Source organism: Arvicanthis niloticus, chromosome 6, assembly GCF_011762505.2.
Source record: "Arvicanthis niloticus isolate mArvNil1 chromosome 6, mArvNil1.pat.X, whole genome shotgun sequence".
In the NCBI taxonomy this organism is placed as follows: Eukaryota; Metazoa; Chordata; class Mammalia; order Rodentia; family Muridae; genus Arvicanthis; species Arvicanthis niloticus.
The window spans coordinates 9,786,634-9,808,872 of NC_047663.1; the positions used below are offsets into that span (position 1 = coordinate 9,786,634).

The window sequence follows — 22,239 nt, forward strand, 5'->3', positions numbered from 1 at the left end:
CCCAGTAAAAGTTTTGGCGTTCTCTCATAACGAATGACCCAAGTCTGAGTCTGTCTTTAATCCCCCAGGCCTACGCCCGAGCTTGGTACCGTGGCAGTGCACTGGAGCTGTCACCTTATGAGTTTCATGTGTGAGAAAGGGAGAATTGATTTTCTTTCGATTTTTTTTTTAAAGCATGTGAAATCAGTTCATTTAGTCACAGATGAAGCCAGCAATGCTCCCAGAGTACAGGAAGGGGATGATGGGGAAAAGCCCGAGGGAAAGATTAGGGCCACACAGGAAATATGAAGGTGTAACTGGGAAAGAAAAACCATGCAACTTAATAGTTAGGATTTTGAATTCACGGAGAAACTGTTGCCACAAATAGTCCCGATTTTGTGTTGACCAAGTTAATGTCTTCACTTAGAATGCCCGTGAGTCAGCTCCACACACCCTTCCTGCAAGCTTTAACTGAGATCAGCTCCTGTGGACAATGCTTTGGTTGTATTTGAAATAAAGTTCATGGCGATCAACTGTCCCTGGCCCCTGCACTTTACCGTAACCCACATTAGACATTGTCTTGTTTCAGATCAGTGTTAGTCTGAGCAGAATGTACTGAGACTTCCCATGGTACCTTTGTCTCTACCTGTGCATGGCCCCCCACTTCTGTGACCCCAAAGGGTGACATATTCCTTGTGACTGATGAGCCACAGGTGTCTAACATCATCTCCCAGAATCGAAAGTTTTACATTAAGGATCACTCTTGCTGTTGTGGATTCTACAGGTTCAGATAAACGGTGAACAGGGCTCCTTCACTGTATCACACAGAGAGTAGACACATTGCCTTGGAAATCCTCTCTGTACCTCTTATGCAATCTTCTACCTGGTAACCCCTGGCAACCCCTGATTTTACTTTTTCACTGTCCTTTTGTCTCTTCCAGAACAGTATATCTTAGTAAATATGCATTTAAAATATTTTATCACATCCATTATATATCTATCTATCTACCTATCATCTATCTATCTATCTATCTATCTATCTATCATCTATCTATCTATCATCTACCTATTTATCTACCTACCTGCCTACTACCTGCCTACCTGTGTGTGTTTGTGTGTGTGTGTGTGTGTGAGTGAGTGTGTGCATGCTTATAGACATTCTATGTCATGTATAGGAAAGATCAGAAGACAGACTGGAGAAGTCACGTCTTCCATGTGGGTTCTGAGCATCTTGGTGACAGAGCCATTTACCTATTGAACCATCTTACCGGCCCCAGACATTTTTGGGAGATATTTTAAGTTTTCTCTTTATTCTGAGACAACTGAATACTTTTAAAAAGACTGCCCCATAAACAGATATTTTTAGCCAGCAAAGAAATATGTTACAGAAACAACAAGAATAGTTGAAATTGACAAAAAATATTCTTAGGTTATTGAAACATGGCCACGGGTGAACTTGTGAGCTACAAGCTTCTGTCTTCATCGTTCTGACTTGCTGCTTCTGTGTTCCAGCCTTTCAAGTGTTTTCCTCCTTGGACACTGGTTGGCCTACACTGTCCGTTCTCAGCAAAGTTATGCATGGCTGGCACACTCCTGTTTTAATAAGTGTACTTCCCAATCAATGTAAGGCTAGATTTTTTTTCTTCACAGCAAGTGTGGTGTTGAATCTGCAACCCATGAGCTGCAAACAGTCGAGGAGGGCTATGAATGTGTCCCAGCACAAAACTGTAGGTGTGCTTATAACACTGTGTGTGTCTATGTGTATGTGTGCACCTTAACTCTGCAGTTCTTATGTGTGAATTCAAGTGTGAACTTCATAGAGGACAGCATGATGATGCATTTGGAAACCATCAGACAAGTCTAATTTAAAGGAAGGAGCTTGTTCCCCGGATTAAAATTAACGAGGAAACAACGCTAAGCAGCACAATTTTATTTTCTGTGTGTCTGTGCTACTGAATGCCAGCGTGCTCCATCTTCATCATCCTGTGTTCGGACGTACACGCTGGCTTCATCAAATTCTTAAAAGGATTCATGGCACTCAAGCTGTTCAGAATCTCTGTGTTCAAGGAAAGTAATGGGAAAAGAAAGAAAGAAAGAAAGAAAGAAAGAAAGAAAGAAAGAAAGAAAAGGCATCAGAGATATTTTTCTTAAAACAAAAACAAAAAACCCCCCACCAAAGTCAAATCCAAAATACCTTCCTGGTTTCTAACCAGGATTTAAAAGTTTCAATGTAGAATTTTGTGGGCTACATCTTTACTTCAATACACTGACATTATGCTGTGTCATCGAAAACGTTTGACTTTTATTCTCCATCTTTTCGTTCAGCTCTCGTTGTGTTTCGTAAACGGACTCCCTATTTGCAATGTACGTTACGTTCGTAAAGTGTCACATGCTGCTTGAGCTGGTGGAGGTGATGGCTCAGGGATTGGGGCCTCTCCTCACGTCCCTTCAGATCCAACCATGCTTCCATCAAGTGTTCTTCAAAACCTCTTGTCCCGAGTCAGGCTACCTCCCTGGCTATGTAATCAGGAGGAGAAAAAAAAATATATACATCAAGCAGTGACTATTGAAACATGGTGCCTTTGAGAGCTGCCAGAAGAAAAAGCATTCCTAACGCTGGTCGCGGCTGTTGCATGTTATAAAACGCAAGCGATGGGGCAGAGGAGCCAGAAGCTCAGCCAAAGACAGGATCGAGTGGGCTCTGTCGGCTTGGGACTCTCTCAGGTAGAGCTTCCGCTGGCCATCTCAGCCTCTCCAGTCCACTTCTGCTGGGTGATTGTTGAGTGCTCAATGTGACAATGTTCATCTTCCACTGGGTCACAATCAAAGGGACATCCCTCTCCATCCAGGATTCTTTGGATGGAAAACTTTAGCTTGCCGCTTCAACGGGGTTTCCAAGTCAGCGTCTGCTCGATGTCCTTAAGTTTCCGGTTTGATAAGGTTACCTTTTGGCTCTCTCGGTTGGGGTTACTCCACCTTTCTCTGCCAGGTGTTGCGAGGACCTGATTTGATGTGGCTTCTCCGTATCTGCTTTATGTTATTTACTCTTTTACTCCTGCTCGCTAGGTACTTCATAAACTCACTCATTCAGAACCGAAAGCGCATCTGTCACAGACCGCAGTTCTCTACAAAACTAGCTGATGCTTCCCTCATTTTTACGGGCAAAACTTGCCATTTTATAATTTTCATTATATCAACATGCAAGAGAAGTAGCTCTCAACTCGGTGTCTCGTTACTCACTTCTGAAACAGCCAATAAGAAGCTGCCAAGTTCTCCACAGTTGCTTATTTTGGTCCCAGCACACTCTCCATGCCCTGCTTGAATGTTTTGCCAGATTGCCTCCAATTTATTGCAAAACCAATTGGCAGAACAATCAGGAAATCTGTCTGGGGCCAATTTTAGCCAATGATGGTGCTGCCTCTTTCTCCACCCCCACTTTCCGCTAATCCGTCAAGCTTCTTCCCGATCTAGCCATTCTTCATAGGAATATTACCCTGTGGCATGACTCCAAATGTTAAGAAAAAAAAGGCATTCTTCTTCTCTTTGTCCCACTGTATATCACCCTCACTCGCTTCCTTCCCTTCCTTCAACCTTCCCAACACACACGTCTCTCAGGAGAGACACTGACCAACCCTGTTATTGCAACATCAAAAAGAAACCCTATGCAAGAGGTGATGGTCCTCTTATCAATACAGGAAGTGGTGGATTTAAATCTCTTCCTGTCAAGGTGTGCCCCTTTCACAAATCTAGAATATCTCTGGTGCAATTGGCAAAGGTGGCACCTGTGGAAATTAGACCCACGACGACCCTTGATCCTCTGGTGATGCTGAGGCCATCCTCAGGTTTCTCCACTAGGTGACAGGCACAAGAGATTATTTTAGATAGACTAATGAGAAGAGAAGTTCAGGTAGGGAAACCAAAACCAACTCTAATCATTTCATCACAGAGAGCTTGGTCAAAGGAATTGGTTGGAGTTCTGGCTGGCCGAGAGGCTGAACTGGTAGCAATGGGATTACAGAGATGGTTACTGCCAGAAGAACTTCATACTAGAACCACGGAGCAAGAGGAGCCACTGGGACTCTTGGGATCTACACAACCCTAGGAAAGTTTCTACACCCATGGGGTAGACACTTTCAGGGGTGTGGAGAGGCCATCTGTATGGCTGCTGATGCCATCTCTTGGGGCTTGGAGGAAGGCTCAGAGTTGTAGCTCCCTCCTCTGAGGCGGGAGCCATATTGCTTTCTGGAGTTTGTATCCTCCCTCCCCACTCTACAGGGAGATGGAGGCTTTGTCTACCTACTGCTGTGGGGCGAAGTGCTGGAAGTAGAGGATGCCCATGGTAAGGAAACTTCAAGAAGGGAATTCACTCTGCTTTCCGATTTCTAATGTCTTCCCTCATTTTTTTTTTTTTAATGTGTAGGCGTTGTGCCTGTGTATACATTCTTTTGCATGGATATGGGCTCACTTATGTACACGCATGTGCACATGGAGAGGAGGCCTGAGGTTGATGTTTGGAATCATCCTCTGGTTCCCTTCCACCTTAGTCATTGAGGCAGAGTCTTTCAGGAAAGCCCAGAGTTTGCTCTGAGGATCCCTCCACCCATTGTAAGGATGGGACTTGAGAGGACCACCACACCCCCTAGCATTTCAGTGGCTCTGGATATGCAAACTCCAGGTGACAATTGTCCAGCAAGTGTTTTAACCAGAGAGGCCCCTCCTTGGGCTCCCTCTCCTGCCTTCAATCTCCCCCCTTGTCCCTTGTCAGAACTGATCAAAAACCAGCCAGTCAAGGAAAAAAAAATAACATTTCTCAGAATTCTTCCTAGAACTCTAAAGGGGAATCTGGGAAGTTTTGGATCTGGGAAACAATGGCTTACTACTCAGGAGAGGTATGCAGGATATTTGTGGTCAGCAGAGGACAGGCCAGTCATTCTCACTGACAGGTGGTATCAGGAAGAGGCTGAATTCATGTGAAGTCCACAGGTCATAGAGGTATGGCCTTGAGCTGGCATCTGAGTCACTGGGACTGTGTTTCCTAGGCCCTGTCTTTCGTTTGCATAGCCTTCTTGCTTGGGGCAGAGAGAGTGGGTTGATGTGGGAAGGGAGAGATTGCAGAATGCAGGGTTGTGGATGGTGATGCCTGGGCTCCTCATCTAGCTGTGTAGGTTCTAGAAACTTCAGAGTGGCTTGGGTGGGGCTGCAGGAAGTGGTCGGTCAGAAAAAGAAACTGAGAACTTATGGAAGGGCTGGGGATAATGGCAGTGTCATAGTTTTAGATACAGCAGTCAGCATATTGGGCTACTGCAGCATCTGAACATGTATACAAATGGATCATACATGCGAGTCAGATTTCTGGACTTGGAAGCAAAATGTATTTCGGGGGTATCTTGTGTATGTATGTATGTGTGTGTGATATAGTGTGTGTGTATGTGTGTGATGTAGTGTGTGTGTGTGGTGCAGGGATGTGTGTATGTGTGTGGTACAGGTATGTGTATATATGTGTGTATGCGTGTGTTTATATGTGTGTGGTGCAGGTGTGTGTGTGTACATGTATGTGTATGTATGTGTGTGGTGCAGGTGTGTGTTTGTGTGTTACAGGTATGTGTAGGTGTGTGTGGTGCAAGTGTATGTGTACATGTATGTGTGTGTATGTTTACATGTATGTGTGTGTATGTGTGAATGTGTGGTGCAGGTATGTGTATGTGTGCATGTGGTAAAAGTGTGTGTGTGTATATGTGTGTGTACATGTGTGTGTGTGTGTGTGTGGTACAGGTGTGTGTATGCATGTATACATGTATGTGCATGTTTGTATATGTGTGTGGGAGCAGGTGTGTGTATGTATGTGTGTGGTACAGGTGTGTGTGTGTGTGTGTGTATGGTGCAGGTGTGTGTGTATATGTGTGTGTACATGTGTGTGCGTGTGTGTGGTACAGGTATGTGTATGCATGTATACATGTATGTGTATGTTTGTGTATGTTGTGGGAGCAGGTATGTGTATGTATGTGTGTGGTACAGGTGTGTGTGTATGTGTGTGTGTACATGTATGTGTGTGTGTGTGACAGAGGTCAACCTAGGCTGTTCTTCCTCAGGTGCTGTCTATCCTTGAGCCAGGGTTTCTCATGGACCTGAAACACTAACTAAGCTAGCTGGGTGTCCAGTTACCCAGGCTCCACCTGTCTCTGCCTCCCCAGCACTGGGATTCATACATGTCCTTATTTTGTTTTGTTTTAGTGTTTTTCTTTTAAAACAAAAAACAAAAAAACATGGGTTCTTAAGGCGTGAACTCAGGTCCTTATCCTGGCAAGCACTTTAGCATCGGATTTATCTCCCAGTCCAGGAAATACCTTGATAAGCAGAAATCTGCAGCTCTGCACACTGATTATGGTGTGTCTAGTGTGTGCAGTCCACAGTGCCAGCTCTAAGATGCAGAGCCCTACTTCAGATAGGAGTACTGAGCAGGTGACAGCAGTGGGGGTCGGAGTGCCCAGAGGCACAGAGTGCAGTTGGAAGTGGGAAAGCAGGACGGAAGGATGAGGGAGCTGGGGGTCTCCAGCGGGCTGCTGCTGCCGCTGCTTTGCTCAAACACGCTCCCAGGGAGCAGCCGGACCGGTTTGGGTTTCACCTTCCGTTCACCTCTGATGAAAGTAGTTCTCATCACTGTCCTGAGAACAGCCAAAGGAAAAGAAACGCAGATGATCTGGACAGAGGCATTACTGAGATAAAAAGCCATGTTAACCGAGAGACAACTGCCTGGACAATCTCAGTATAGTCACGGAGGTAGAGCTCAAGGCTTTTTCTAAAAGCGATCTCTATTTCTTTGTGCTCCCTACGACAAGAAAGACAGCGTGCTGGAGACTCTACCGGAGTCTTTGTCAAATCTGAGTAGAGGCTGCCAGTGCCTTTGTATTAAGGTATTAGAGTACCATCCAGGAAGTGGTCTGGGATTGAAGCCTTGCAGCCAATTGTTGGGGTTCACCCCCTCCTGTCTTCAACCTTTGGCTTCCCTCTGACCAGCCTTGACACCCAATGTCCAAACACTGATAAAATTGATCCCTTAAGTGTGGGAAAGTCCTAGCTCATCGATTGTTTCTTCCCCCCCTCCCCCCGCCCCCTGCCTGGCATGGGCGCTCTCCCAGAATGTACCTTGCTTGTGAGGTTGGTGGAGGTCAAAGCCCAAATGAAAAATGAGTGGAATTCCACAGATTCAGCCTGGTTGTGATAAATGACAGCAGGGGATGGTTTGCCGAGGGAGGAAGGATCAGGGGAAGTGAGGATAATCAGATGGCTTAACAATAATCACCTTTATCTGGATTTAAATATATGTATGACTTGCAAGTGGGGGGGGGGAGACCTTGAGGGGCTGAGGAGGAGGGAGTTTAAAGGGAGAGAGGAATGAGAATAAAAGAGGGTGAGGGGGGATTAAAAGAATTCTTTTTTTTCTCATATGTGGAATTTAGTTAGGGGTGTGTGTGTGTCAGAGAGAGAGAGAGAGAGAGAGAGAGAGAGAGAGAGAGAGAGAGAGAGAGAGGCAGAAGAGAGAATATTTGGCAACATAGCTAGAATCATTAAGAGGGAAGAGAAAGGGAAGTGGGGATAGAATATAAGAAAGCTACAATATATGTTTATTGAAATATTATAGTGGCTGGGCTTGTAGTTCAGTTGGCAAGTGTTTCCCCACTATGCAGGAAGCCCTGGGTTCAGTTCCCACATAAACTACTCATGGTGTTGAATGTCTGTAATCTCAGCTCAAGAGGCAGGAGGGTTAGGAGTCCAAGGGCATCGTTGGATATTCAGTAAGTTTGAAGTCAGCCTGGGCTACACAAGACCCTCTCTTAAAATAAACGTCACAACGAAAAATCCACTACTTTGTATATTCACTTAAAAAAAGCAACAATAAAGGAAAAAAAAAGTCATTTTTGCTTTCAGTTTTTCCAGTAGTCTTTGTGGTATTTCAAAGTAGGTAGATTTCTACTCCAAATGTTAAAAAAAAATGAACTATAGAATTTGTTTATTTTTTTTCAAGTTAATGGTATCTAAACAATTTTTTTGGGAGACTGTTATTCTTTTCCTCAGAGAGATGAAGTCTGGGTAATTGTCACTACCCTGAGACTTTTATTTGTTGGACACACTCTCCTTTCAACTATGAACTGATCTGTCCACTTTCTATAGTGGAGGTGAGGAACTTTAGCACACATGATTACTTGGGAGTGGGGGTGGAGAGCCAAGATTTAGGTCTCCCTAGCCCAGCAGTTCTTATCTAGGTGTAGAGGCTAGCTGTACTACTACAGACAATTAATGCACAAGAAATCCCCACCTCCACCAGACAGCAGAGTGACCTGATTCTTGGTGTTGAGGGTGTCACAAGTTAGGGCACCTTGATTAATGTCTATAAGGTCCCACAGTGGTAGGACAGTTCTCATGACTTAAAAACAATATTTACATTTGGTGTTAGCATAAGGACAGCAAGCATGGCTCACAGGCATGTGGAAATTGTCGTGGACCCTTAATATCTGTCTCCCCTATTTATGATGATATTCTAAGGAAGACATTCTATAGTCTTTATTGGGAACACATCTGGATGTGTGTAGGAAAGAATCCTTTAGATAATACAATGCTCTTGCCTAAAGCTAAAGTCATGGATCTAGTTGCAAATGTCCTGGTGGGCTATCTGGGGATATCCATCACTTACAATTGCCAAGTCAAGCCAAGTGTCCTGGCATCATTGGCCGCTGTTCTTGGGACGGCTTCTTAGCTCTTTTCTACTGTCTTTGACTTTGAGCCCCCAGACCACAGGTGAGGCCCAGCTGGGCTATTGGCTGGTGCAAAGGTTATCAGAGGGAAGGGAGGCTCATTTCCAGATGTCTGAAAGTGGGCTCGGCCCCAAATGGTGAGGAGGCATTGCTCTGCCCAATCTGCCTTCATTTTCTACAGCCTTTTATGACCCCGTTTTAGAGAAACACAATCATGCTTCAAAGGCTTGATTCTGTTAATTTCCCTCCACCATATGTTCTCATTAAAACATAACACTCTTTATCTTGAGATTATTATGTTAGGATTGCTAGTGGTTAATAAGACATGCTAGAGCCTCCGACTTAATGTTTATATATATATGTTTATATATGTATATATATGAATAACACATGTGTGATTTATATCACTTGCAAACATAGTCCCCAAATACTCTGAACAACAGTAAAAATATGTTAACCCGTTGTATTGTTTTCAGAGTTGAAATAAATAAATATTTATAGATAGTATTCTGGACTGTATTCCTTATTTATTCATTGTCTATTTATCTATCTATCAATTTATTTATTGTTATGAATGTCTGAAGAATGCTTCACTATTCATAGCGCCAGAACACTTGTTAGCATGGTTTAAATGTCCTGTAATTGTAACTTCCCTGTCTAATACATATGACCTCTGGTTTCAGTGATTCCTTTTATGATGCTGTTTTAATGTAAGTGTGCTATGATATTTGGGTCAAAATTAAGTAACAAATAAGCTATTGCTATTAAGCGTTTGGGCCATCTGATTATAAAAATGATCCTCACTGTAAGAATTGAAAAACACGGGAAAGAAAAAATATTCATGGCCCCTCTTACCCATCTACAACAGCATAATGGGGTACATTAATAGATGCTGCTTTATATACACACACACACACACACACACACACACACACACACACGCACACACACAGGTAAGCTAAAGGTATACATTTCGGGCAATTCCATCAGGCATACGGTCTAATGTGTCTGTTTATGATGTGCTTTCAACGTTGCCTCATTTCGACCTATGACCTTTTATGCACGAGTTTGAGAGTCTGGGATAGAGCTTTCTAAGGGTCTAGCACACACCTTAGCTACTCCCAGCTGCTTTCAGTTTTTTACTATTACAAACAATGCTTTACTGAGCACTGATGCCCCGACCTTGCCGATTCTAAGATGGAATGAGATGACCCATGTGAGGATCCCCGGTGCATGCGTATAGACGTCCAAAATGTCTCCTCTCTCAACCTTCTCTTCTTCCACCTTCTTTCCCCTATCTTCAACAAATTTTTCTTTTTCTTTAAAATTAAAAGAAAACATTTCATTTACTAGTATTAGTGTGTGTGTCTGTGTGTGTGTGTGTGTATGTGTGTGTTTGTGTTCATTTGTGTGTGTGTGTGTGTGTGCTAGTGTTGGCACCTGTACTGGGACATGCCTGTGTAATTCAAAGGTCAACTTTCAGAAATCAGTTCTCTCCTTCTAGCGTGCGATCCAGCCATGGAATGCTGGTGAACAGGTTTATGTCCCAATTAGGCCAGTCTGGTTTTGTTTTTCCTATTTTGATAATAAAGCACTGGAACCGTGCGTGACTCCTGATAGGCGCAATTTTTAAGAGTGTGCTATAGGGCCACCAATCAGCTTTCCACCTCTATTTCCCTTCATTAAAACTTCCTTGTCACTGAAGATGGTGCTGTGCCACACAAGGACACATTCATGCAAGTCCAGAATGTGTGCAGAGCATCTTCTGCCCACATACCCTCTGCTGTTCCTCCACTCCCTCCACTCTGGTGTCCGCAGTTGTCTTTGTGACCCTACACAATCTGCTTCTACTTCCAGGCTGCATCGGTATACATCGTGTAGATATGAAACTACAAGCTCTAAGACCTGCAAACGAGACCAGGAATGGCTTAACTCACTTCATGACTATCTCTCTTTATGGCCATTTCCCTGCAAACATAACTTTATTTCTGTATTTAAATGAAAAAAAAATAAAAATAAAAAAGCAATCCCATAGTGTGTATACCATGGTTTTCTTACCCATTACCACCTCACTGGATGCCCAGGTTGTTTCTATAACTCAGCCATTGTGAACAGTGCTACAGTCACTTTGGGATGTGCGGACTTTGCATCCTATGGGTAAATTCCCAGGAGTGATGTAGCCAGGTCATATGGTAGATCTACTTGTAGTTTTTCTAACTAGTTTTCATACTGATTTCCATAATGGCTGGACAGTGTTTTTCCCCCAGAATCTGAGGCAATGTTTACTTTCACATTCAGTCCTGTGATGTGACCCTGCCTGCTGATTTCGAGAATGATGTTCCATCAGCCTCTGCCTCAGTCTTAGCTCAGGTTCAAGTCTGAGAGGGTAGAATGAGGGTATACCCCAGCCAGTTATCCATAGGGAAGGAAGGAAGGAAGGAAGGAAGGAAGGAAGGAAGGAAGGAAGGAAGGAAGGAGAGAGAGAGAGAGAGAGAGAGAGAGAGAGAGAGAGAGAGAGAGAGAGAACACTTGATACCAAGTCCTTGCTGGCCTGTGGTCACCCAGTTTAACACATCCAAGTATCAGTCCACTTGGTTTTTGAGTGAATCCAAACAGGGTACGTTACCCGTTCCATTTGTTTTAGGGGTCTAGAATTATGTGTGTCATGAAAGATGGAACCCAAGCCCCTACCTATTCATAACGTTCATTTGATTCTGTTATATTTGTTAAGTTTAGAGAATCAGATCTATGATTTCCTTTCTTCTCTCCTCCCTTCCTTCCTTTTCTTTCCAGGCTAAGATGGAACCCAGGGCCCCAGGCATGCTAGGCAAGTGAGCTACCAATGAGCTAGCCTCCTCTAACCTGCCCCCATTTGTGACTTAATGTTACTTCTTCCTTGCAATTGAAACCCAGTTCTGAACCCCCAAATGGTTTGGCTGACATCTTACATCTTACTCTTCTTGATCCTTATCCTTGGGGGAGACACAGTCTGCTCTTAGCCATATGGCCCATGGGAAGTTACACTTTTGTTCATCTGTCCTGTCCATGGAGACTTCTGCTTGTTTTCCCACCCACATGAGCTAACTCCCTCAAGTGTATATGGTATTTCATATCATAGGTGTATTTTCCATTTCTCTTTGACTTTTTAGCTATGTCCCTTCCTACAGCATTGATCATGGGCCTAAGTCAACCAACCATCTTCTTAGAGCTCATCCTTCCCAGAATCACCTGCTCTTCCTGGCACTGGTCAGTGCTTCCAGGTTCTCAGCCTGTTCATCAAACAGCACCCTCTGGAGTGAGCTGGCTATGTCATGGTCATGAAGAGAAGCAGCTGGCAAGAAATATGTTAAATACACCTGGCTTCTATGGGAAACACAGAGTTAAGCATTCCCACCCTCCCAGGCCACTGTTCACAAGTGAACCTGGTTGAGTTTTTTTTTTTTTTTTTTTTTTTTTTTTTTTTTGATTGTGTGTTTGCCTGACCTGATCAGAGTGTTTGGGCAGGAGTTTCTGTTGACATTTTCCTTTACTTTGGGTAAACTTTAAACATGGCTTATCACAACCCTGACACATCAGAAAGGCCACATTTGTCCCTCCTGTTTCCTACCTCTTCCCTTTATGAGAAAAAAAAAAAAAGGTATAGAGATAGAGGCAACAGTATTCTGTGCATGGGAAGAGAGCTGACTGGGAGGAGCTTTCTGGTGACAAGTCTGGGCAGTTTTAGGTTATAATCACTATGAAATGATCGTCACTTTTATCTCCATCTTCAAAATTATTTTACTTCCCATAGGATAGGTATTCCTCAGGGAGATGCCACCATGTGGTCTAAGTCCTAGGGCCCGAGTCTGTGTCTTTCTTTGTGAGGTGACTCAGACTTGAAGATGACCGTGCCAGTGTGACAGGGCTGTCCTGTCTCAGACAGACAGATTAAAGCTCTTAAAGCTCTTAAAGAACCCTTCTCTGGTTCAACTTCTTATACAGAGCAGAAACTCTCCTCTCTCTCTCTCTCTCTCTCTCTTTCTCTCTCTCTCTCTCTCTCTCTCTCTGTGCACACGTATGTATGTGCAAGTGTGAGCTTGCACATGTATGTGCGTGTGCTCATGTGCAAGCACATGCCTTGTAAGGGTAGAGGACAACCTTGGGTGTCATGCCGTAGGATGCCAGCCCCCTTGTTATTTTGAGACAGGGTCACTCCCTGACCTGGAAGTTGTTGCTGACAATGGGCATCTTCTTGTCACTGCCTCCCCGGCTCTGGGATTACAAAGTTGTGCGCCATGCCCGTTTTATTCTCCCAGGTGTGTTCTAGGGATTGAACTCAGATATTCAATCATATTGAATATCTTGTGCATCAATCATATTCCCACTCGGCCCATCTCCCCAGCCTGGAATTTCGGGCTGTAGCACCTTACTACAGCAGTCATCAGTTTGTGTACATGGCTAGCATAATCCACTCTGGGTTTAGTCTCATTGTTAGCATCCTACCTCCACACTACCCAATTACAGACCACTAAGAGTAAAAGTGAAAAACGTTGATGTGCTTACACTAAGGTTTATGTGAGTGATTCCTCATCAGTGATGTGACTGGACTGTGGGATAGACGGTTCAATAAAGCCCAGGATTTTCCTTCAGGAATTCAGTCTCTATATCTAAGTGTATAAAAAGACACTCAAAGCAGGTGTCCTACTAACAGTGATTTGTAACCCAGAAGGTGAGGAGTAATGATCACCCAAACATTGTAATGATGACAATGGTGATGGTGGTGGTGGTGATGACGACAATGATGACAATGACGACTACGTGTCTTGAATGACTGACCTGAGCTAGCTCACCTAGCATCCAGAGCACACTGAAGTTGGTGGCTATTCCACTCTTATTAACACCCTTCCTTGAATACTTCCTTACTTTTTTATTTGTAATTATGTGTATGTGTTTGTCTAGGCATGTACATGAGTACCCATGGAGGCCAGAGGCATCAGCTCCCCTGGAGCTGAAGTTACAGGTGGTTGTGAGTCACCTGATTCTGGTGTTGGGAACCAAACTCAGGTCCTCTGCAAGAGCAGCGTGGCTCTTAGCCACTGAGTCATACAGAAACAAAGACACTGTTGCTCAAGATCTAAGAATGAGGAGAACCAGCTAAGAATGAGGAGAACCAGGATTCGTGCTCAGATTCTTTGTCCTTCAAGTCTGCAGCTTTTTCTGTCATGTTTTGTGATTTCTTTTTTCAGGAACCAGATAGATGTAAGTTCGAAAGAGAGAAATGACACACAAGAGAGTCTGGACTTCATTGTAAGTGACTCATCTCCAGCGTGGGCTTTCCTGAGTGTGCTTCCAGGTATAAGGGAGGAGGGAACAACCGCATGATGTATTGGCTGCCACTTGTAAGTTACAGTAGAGAGTTTATAGTCAACTGGACCTTGATGTTAAAATGATAGTGTCATATGCTTTTGCTTTTAGCAAGTGACAATGAAAGAAAAAAAAAAAGAATCAATGGATTATAATTATGGGACCCTGAAATTTCATGTTACACCTGACTGTAATGAGAATCCATGTATGTTATGACAACTGGAGATTAGTAATTTACCTCTCGCCAAATGGCAGGGTGGTTTACGATGTTGCTGGTTTGTTAACTCTTACAGAAAGCACAGATAATGTGTCAGATTGCCCCATGAGTAATAGCCTAGTTTTATGATGCAGGATAAATCAATCACACAGATTTCTTGTGCTGGCTTAATGAGGTTAGGTCAGCAAGCACAGCGCTTGGGAAAATGTTGTTGGTCAACAGCCTCCAAATGCTGACACAGGACCCTTGCGGGGCTGAGATTAGTTGGAGTGAGTCCTCAGTGGTTTGCCTGCGGGTGAATGGCAAAGGTCTAGGTTCTGCTTTAGGAATTAGCTCTCAAGAAGTTGAGCGTTCTAGCATAGAGTTGAAGCTGCAGAGAGTCTTTGGAGGTTAATAGGTGAGGGGTTAAATCAATAAAATCAATAGGAACTGAATGAAAAACAACACGTTCTGAAGCTGGCAACCCTTGTCACTCCCCTGAGGAATGGCGGTTGTGTTCGGAAGCGCCAGCTCTCGAAATATCACAATGGCAGATGGCGTCCAGAGTGGTGTTTGATACACTCTGTGGGGAGCACTGGTTGAGGTGCTCTTTAGTGACTTCCTGTCTTTTTACTTCCTAGCCACTGCTAGAACATTCCTTCACTGCTTGAACCAGGGTCATGGGGAGAGAAGACATTCCATTTGCCTGTGTCCTTCATACCCGGTGCTTTCTCCAGATGAGTTAGGAACTGCCTCTGACCTCCCTCAGACGTTTGCTTGTGAGAAAAGATTTAAAAGTTAGCAGGAACTTCTCACCAGACTGAACACTGGCAACCACATGTCCTGTGGAGCTATCCCATCTCTGGATGGACTGTCCCCGAGAACACCACACACCAGCCGCACTTCAAGTGACCATCTAGGTTGTGCTTGTTAGAGGAGCTATCAGTGAGAGTGGAAAGAGTTAGAGAAGTGTAGGGTGGCCTGATAGTCAATTTATCTCTCTGTGTCGGCTGTGTCTTGCCTTTGTAGATTCAGCCATGATCCCTAAGAATATTCAAATTGAGTCTAAAAAGAATTTTCCATGGTTAAGGCTCTCTCTGTGTGTGCATGTGTGTTTCATTTCATGCGTCTACTGTGTCCTTTCTAGGCAGAGGCTTAGACTGACCAGCTACGGCAAACATTTAGATAAACCTGTATTAGTAATTGAGCAGAAGGGGATAGAGGAGACCTAGGACCTAGGACAGTGCATCCTAACAGGTGCCATGATATTTCATCAGTCAGGAATGACTGGGTTGTAGTATGGTAATTAACATCCCCCAAGTAAGTTTTAACCTTTTACTATAATCACAAGGAGAGCTATAAAAAACTCAGCATATCTGCCATCTGACTTAAGAAAAAGTGAACGCTCTTCTAATCAGCTCTCAATCTGTAAACAGCTAAGGCAGGTACCCTGGAACACCCTGTAGACACTCCCCTATGCTTTACCTCTGAAATGTCCCCTCCAAGGCTCACAGAGTTTGAACACTTGATCTCCAGCTGGTGGCACTGGTTTGGAACATTTAGTAGGTGGAGCCTAGTTGGAGGAAGTCATTTGCTCAACTGGGCGGGCCCCTTAAGGGCTATAACACAGGGTGAATCTGAATGATGCTCTCTGCTTCCTGATCATCACCTCAGGGTGCTGCTGTTACAGCCACAAGCCATTCCCACCACCATGTTGTCCCACCATGGTGGTCTGAATCCCAGCAATGTATGAGCCAAAATAACCCCCTTCTGTTGTTTCTATTAGGAACTTGGTGTGCAGTGTCATCAGTCATTAAAACATACTCTTTCCCTTCTCTTCCTTCAAAACCACTTACGTTATCTTTTTATTTTATTTTTACTTTTGTCATTTTATCCCTCAAATTCTAATGGTTTAAGACAATAAAAAGCACATTTTAAAAAATATGATAACTCGATCACCAGAAGCTGAGTATTATTCATTTGTTGTCATTATTATCTTTTTTTTCTAGGCCAGACACTGTCAGAACTTTCTGGAGTATTGCAGAGAGAACGGTCTGGAGAAACACATCCACCTTTGGAGTGATACACATACTTTTGTTTATACTTTGTTGCTCAAATGGCCACACTGGATTCCAGAGACTAAGTGTGTAATTCCACGATATGTCCAGAAGGGGGAGTTGTGATGGTACCAAGAGTCAGCGTTTTTTGGGACAGAAATGAACTGTTTAAATTAAAGCTTTAGGGCAGCAGCTGTCAATCTTAGTATTTACTCAGAGCTTATAACCATGAGACCTGTTTAAGCATTTCCTGTTTAGGTAAGGTAGTTAAGATTGACAGAGATCTCCCCCATCCCCTTCATCACAGAGAATAGGGGTGACCTATGTGGTCGGACCCAATATTAGCTGCTTTTGCATTGCTGTGTCCCAGAATATCTGACAAAACCATGTCAAGGCAGGAACGCTTTGTTTTGGCTCACGATTCCAGAGGGATTGCGTCCCACCGCAGCAGGGAAGACAAAGCAGAGGAGTAAGCCACTGCAGTCACGGTGGGATCAGGGAGCGTAGAGCAGAAGGAGCTGTTCAGGGCTCGGTGGACCAGATAGTATAGGGAGCAGAAACCCACAGGAAGTAAGGGGCGTGGCTAGCCCCTTCAAATGTCTTTCTTTGTTGTCCCACTTCTGCCAGCCAGGCTCCACCTCCTAAGCAGCGCTACTGGGCAGAGACCTAGTGCTCAGAACAGGACCCAATGGGGCTGATGTTTCACCCTGGATCCATAATAGACCGCCATGTAAACACGAGGGAGCAGAGCTATGTGCCATCCTTTTGTAGCATTTTGGGGGTCTCTCTATTTCCACTCCGTGGTCTGAGTTGGGGAGTAGGGGGTAGGGAGAGGAAAGGATAGCGAGCTAGCCATTGCTAGATACCTTCGTGGTTTCTATTTTGTCGTTGTTATTATTTCATGATGCTGGTCTTTCCCCCCTAGTTTGGATGACAAGAACGTGATTCATGTTCAAGGGGAGGGACCTCATCCCCCGGTTTCATTGACAACACAACTGTCAAGAAGCCCATCCCTATAAACGCTGACCTGGCAAATGAGACCAAGCCTCCACATGGAAAATCAAAGTCAGGGATCTGGCAGTGAGTTAAAAAGATGGTTTGAATCAGAGGCAGAGACAGCCCATGGACTTTGGGGTGGGGGGTTTGGGGGATGTCTGCACCATCGTGCCAAGATGGCTGGGGACTTGGGCCAGTGAGTTTCCATCCTGAGGAGAAGGCAGGGCCTGTTTGTAGTGGAAGCCAGAACATGGCAGGTTCTCTGGTTTAAATTCGACTCATCAGAGGGTCCTTCAAGCTAATTGGGAAGGAGCAGGCTGTGTTTTCTTTCCTGCTTAATAGCGGGAGAATTGCTTACAGCCCTGGGCTTTATTAGGGAGAATTTGACATTGTTTGGTTGGACACAGGCTCCGTCCAGGGAGCTAATCTCTCACACCTGTTTGGCTTTATTAAGGAGTCAGGGGCCCCAGCCCACTTGATATTGGTTAGTACAGAGCCGATACAAGGAGAAGGCAGGCAGCAGCTAAAGAGATGCTGTGATTTCTCTCATTCCTAATTCTACAACCCCAGTGTTTAGGTGCAACTGCCTGTTACAAATTTAATGAGTATGATGTCTGCATGCAGCACAGATCTATGAAAGGGCTAGGGACTTAAACATTCGACCGGGAGCTATCGGGTACATGGTATTGCCCAGTGCTTGCAAGAGAGCCAGGCATAAAAAAAATTATTTGTGAGCGTGCATGCTTGTGTGTACATATGTGAGTGCAGATACTCAAGGAAGCCAGAGGCATCAAGATACCCTGGAGCTGGAGTTAAGGGTAGTTGTGAGTCACCTGATATGGAACTGAAATGATACCTGATATGGAACCAAACCCGGGTCCTCTGCAAATGCAGAGGATGCTCTTACGGGCTGAGCCATCTCTCCTGTCCTCTCTTTAGGAATTTTTATATTAGTCCATCCCCGGAATATATTGAATCATTTTTCATAGTTCTAGGAAGCGGGGTCTCTGAGAAAAAGGGGTTCCTCCTGGCTCCTGGCCTTGCTCTTTGTCCTTGGCTGGTGTGAATTCCAACAATATATATAGGTTATTGCATAAGCTCATGGAATGTGGCCTTTTGTCTTTCAGGGGACATTTTACCCCCAGAGCTGCTAAAATTATGGTTGGTAGAGCCTGAACTGGAAAACAAAGTGTGTCCTCATCACCGTGAAGAGAATGGAAAGTCCCTTACACAGAGAACAAACACAGGGCTGTGGGTGTCCAGCACATACACTTTTTCTTCAGTTACATGGCACTTGACAGATGAGGAAGCCAGGGTTAAGTAATTCTCCATAAACTCTGGGTCATACAGCAGATTAAAAATATAAAGACTTGGTCTGGAGCTGACATGCCATGGACTCAGAACCCCGCAGAGAACTGCTGCCTCTGAGAGACTGCTACCTTACTTCTGGAAAAAGCTTAGAAATGGCTTCTGTGGTCTCCACCTAGAGAGCCACAGGGTGGGATTCTGCCTTGATCCTCTTAGCACCTGTATATTCTGGTCCCTGCTGGCCATGGAAGGCATGACAGAATACCAGACTTCCTTTGTCAGGACATAGGTATTGTCCCATGTGGAGGGCAGTAGCCCTCAGAGGGGAGGATGGAAAGGAGAACGCAGGCCTGGTTGCTGCACAGGGGCCAGGTGGCTGAGAACACACTTCAGGAGGGAGAGCTGACTGTGGGGACTCAGAGTCCAGAGTCCTGTACTCTCTGGGGTTTTGCAAGTCATAAATTCAACAATAGCATTTAAATAAGAGTTTTAAGACAGACAGCACCCTCTAATAATGATGCCCCAACGATTAGCCCTTGGAGGCCCCCTAAGTGACTGCACTCTGGAGACCTGACTTAGACCTCATCTTTATGTTGGAAAACAGCCAAAGCTTGAGACTCAATCGGCTTTGAACCTTGCTGTCCACAATATTGTGATTTTGTGAGTACTTATCCCCAAATTATAAGGTGACACAGTTGACATGCTAAAGGGCACAGATCTCTGCCTTGTGAGCAGATCATGATGGTGTCACATCTACTTACTTGCTTGCCTTTCTGTGGTACGTGGTAGTAGTATGTTTACAGCTTTATCTCTTTCCCACAGATGCCTCTGTACAGGTGCCTGTACTTCCCTTTTGCTATTTTAGGACCAGTGGCAGGAGATGCTAAGAGCAAAGGTGTCAGGAGGAGACCAACAGTAGAGACCTTAGAGTCCCATGCACACACACACACACACACACACACACACACACACACACCCCTTCCCCAAATATATGTCGATCAGAGGGTTTCTGCCCTTTGGTGATTGTGATTCTTTGAAGGCTCCCATGAGACGTCCAGTCATTCCCACCTCACTAACTCCACCCAATCACAGAAAATTGCTCCTCTGCTCTGAGCTGTGTTCTGCTGTTTCATGTAGGATTTTATAGAAAAACAAACAGTGTTGTTTATAAATAAAAGTGTTGTTTGTAAATAAAAACAATAACAGCGTAACAAGAATGAGAGCCCAGACTGCTGTCAAGAACAAAGGACTTGGGCTCTGCCAGAGTTTCATGTCTCTGACCAGGATCCTCTTAACTAGGGTGCAATGGCTAACATGGGACCAACAAATAGACCAGAAACTTAGGCTTGGACATCAGTGGTCCCTCAGACAAGGAGATATGACTTGCGTTGGGTTGATAACCTGGTGTTCAAGTCTTTGCCCGATAAACTGCTTCTGCCTAAAGGCAGGTGTAAGAAAGATGGAAGTAGCTGGGCAGTAGTGGCGCATGCCTTTAATCCCAGCACTTGGGCGGCAGAGGCAGGTGGATTTCTGAGTTCGAGGCCAAGCTGGTCTACAGAGTGAATTCCAGGACAGCCAGGGCTACACAGAGAAACCCTGTCCCGAAAAACCAAAAAAAAAAAAAAAAAAAAAAGAAAGAAAGAAAGAAAGATGGAAGTTTCTGGAGGCTCTGCTCCAAAAGGAGTCTTCTTTTAAAAATAGATGGGTTTTGTGTGTTTCGTATGTGTATGCCTATGTGTGCTTGGATGCACATGTGGAGATTTGAGGACAGCCTTGAATGCTATTTCTAAGACCTCTGTCTTTCTATCTCTCTGTCTCTGTCTCTGTTTTTTCCTCCCTCCCTCCCTCCCTTCCTTCTTTTTTTGGAATGCAAATCTCCAAGTAGGCTAGGCTAGGGATCAGCCTATCTGTGCCTCCCCAGTGCTGGGGTTACACAAAGGGAATATTTTGACCTGGAACTTTCTGCTTAGGCTAAGCCGGCCAGCCATGGAGCCTCAGGGATCTGCCCGTCCCCACCAACGTTGGGATGATGGGAGGTTGTTCTTACCTTAGCCATCCTCAACTGTGTAAGCCTGGGCAAACTTTGGATTCCATCTTCTCATCCATGAATTGAGAAACCTTTCTCACTTGTCTCTTCCACCAGGTCTCATATAAGGCTGCCATGGTAACGCTTTCATGTTCTTTTGGAAGCCGTGAACCAGTGCAGACGTGTAAAGGACAGCAGGCTTAGTTCTAGTCTCCCTTACCTGTGCTTGCATGAGCCTTCCTCGCGGCAGTCCTGACACAGTAGCAGGGTGGGCAGCAAGAACTCAAGCCACAGTGTCCTCCTTCAGTGTTCTCTCTCTCTCTCTCTCTGTGTGTGTGTGTGTGTGTGTGTGTGTGTGTGTGTGTGTGTGTGCCTATGTGTGCTTGGATGCACATGTGGAAATTTGAGGACAGCCTTTCCCACCTCTATTAGGGAAAATTTAAAGGATGTACCCAATGCCTCTACATGCAGGTAGAGGCCAGAGGTCAACCTCAGGTGCTAGTCTTCAAAGCTAACCCACAGTGGCAGTGTCTCCCACTAAAGCTGAAACTCACTGATTAAACTAGGCTGGCTGGCCAGAGAGCTCAAGGGATCCACCTATGTCCATGTCTCCAGTGTTGGAATTACAAGTACATGCCAGTTTGCCTGGGATATTTTATGTGGGGACCAGGGATCAAAGTCAGTTCCCCATGTTTGCACAGCAAGCACCTTGCTTACCGAGCTCCTCCCCACACCCCACCACCCACTTTAAGATGACTGTGCAGTGGTGTTGAATAACAGAATGGGAGACACACAAAAATAGTTTCAGGACAGATGCACAATAGATACGTTACCTGAAGAGCATAGATAATAATCACGCCCTTGTGAAAGTACAGGAAGAGATGGAGTCATTATTTATCTCCTTCTCAGCTGATAGAATCTTATTTTGAGCAGTGTCAGTGCTTAACAATCGGTTTGAGAGACTCCTCAAAATGTTTCCATCTGCTCCCGGGAGTGGGCGTGGCTTCCCCCAACTCATCTCCCTGGTTGTTTTTCTCTTTCTCCAGATCTGGGATTTTTTTTTTTCACTACTCAGAGAAACGTGGGGTTGAGCGTGTCTGTATGTTACACGGTGGTGAGGACTCGGAGACATGGTTCCTGTCTCACGGAGCTCACCGCCTTCTTGAAAAACAAACAAATAAGTGGTGACTCAGAGCAATTTCCAGAATGCGTCGTCTTCGTTTTCTTTTTATGAGATGGTGGTAACACACACACATGCGCGCCTTGCTTCTGCTTCTGTTGTTGTTGTCATCTCGGTCTGGCATTAACGTCCAGTTTTCCATCGAAACATTCCTCCACTTTCTGTGTTTGTGTATTCATGTGTGTGTGGAGGCCAGGGGTCAATGCTAGGTGTCATTCTTTCTTCCTTCCTTCCTTCCTTCCTTCCTTCCTTCCTTCCTTTCTTTCTTTTTTTTAAAGACAGGGTCTTTTACTGAATCAGGCACTTGTTGATAGCCCTGGCAATCCTCATGTCTCCAACTTCTCCCCACCAGATTGCACATGCAATCTATCCTTTTCCCAAACAAAAGAGAGTGGATTTAAACA

General features: G+C 44.7%; 2 long non-coding RNA genes across 3 annotated transcripts; one reads left to right on the forward strand and one right to left on the reverse strand.

Annotated features, from left to right (window-relative positions):
- Window positions 1–1,889: 1,889 nt before the first annotated feature.
- Window positions 1,890–3,285, reverse strand: LOC143442504 (uncharacterized). The gene is made up of 2 exons (XR_013110740.1): window positions 2,174–3,285; window positions 1,890–2,035 (listed from the first exon to the last, which is right to left on the reverse strand). It is a non-coding gene; the product is annotated as an uncharacterized LOC143442504 (long non-coding RNA).
- Window positions 3,286–3,771: 486 nt separating this feature from the next.
- Window positions 3,772–18,334, forward strand: LOC143442505 (uncharacterized). 2 transcript variants are annotated; one of them, XR_013110742.1, is made up of 3 exons: window positions 3,772–4,318; window positions 13,955–14,061; window positions 16,278–18,334. It is a non-coding gene; the product is annotated as an uncharacterized LOC143442505 (long non-coding RNA). The 2 variants fall into 2 exon arrangements; XR_013110741.1 differs by having other exon boundaries at window positions 13,955–14,015.
- The last annotated feature ends 3,905 nt before the right edge of the window (window positions 18,335–22,239 follow it).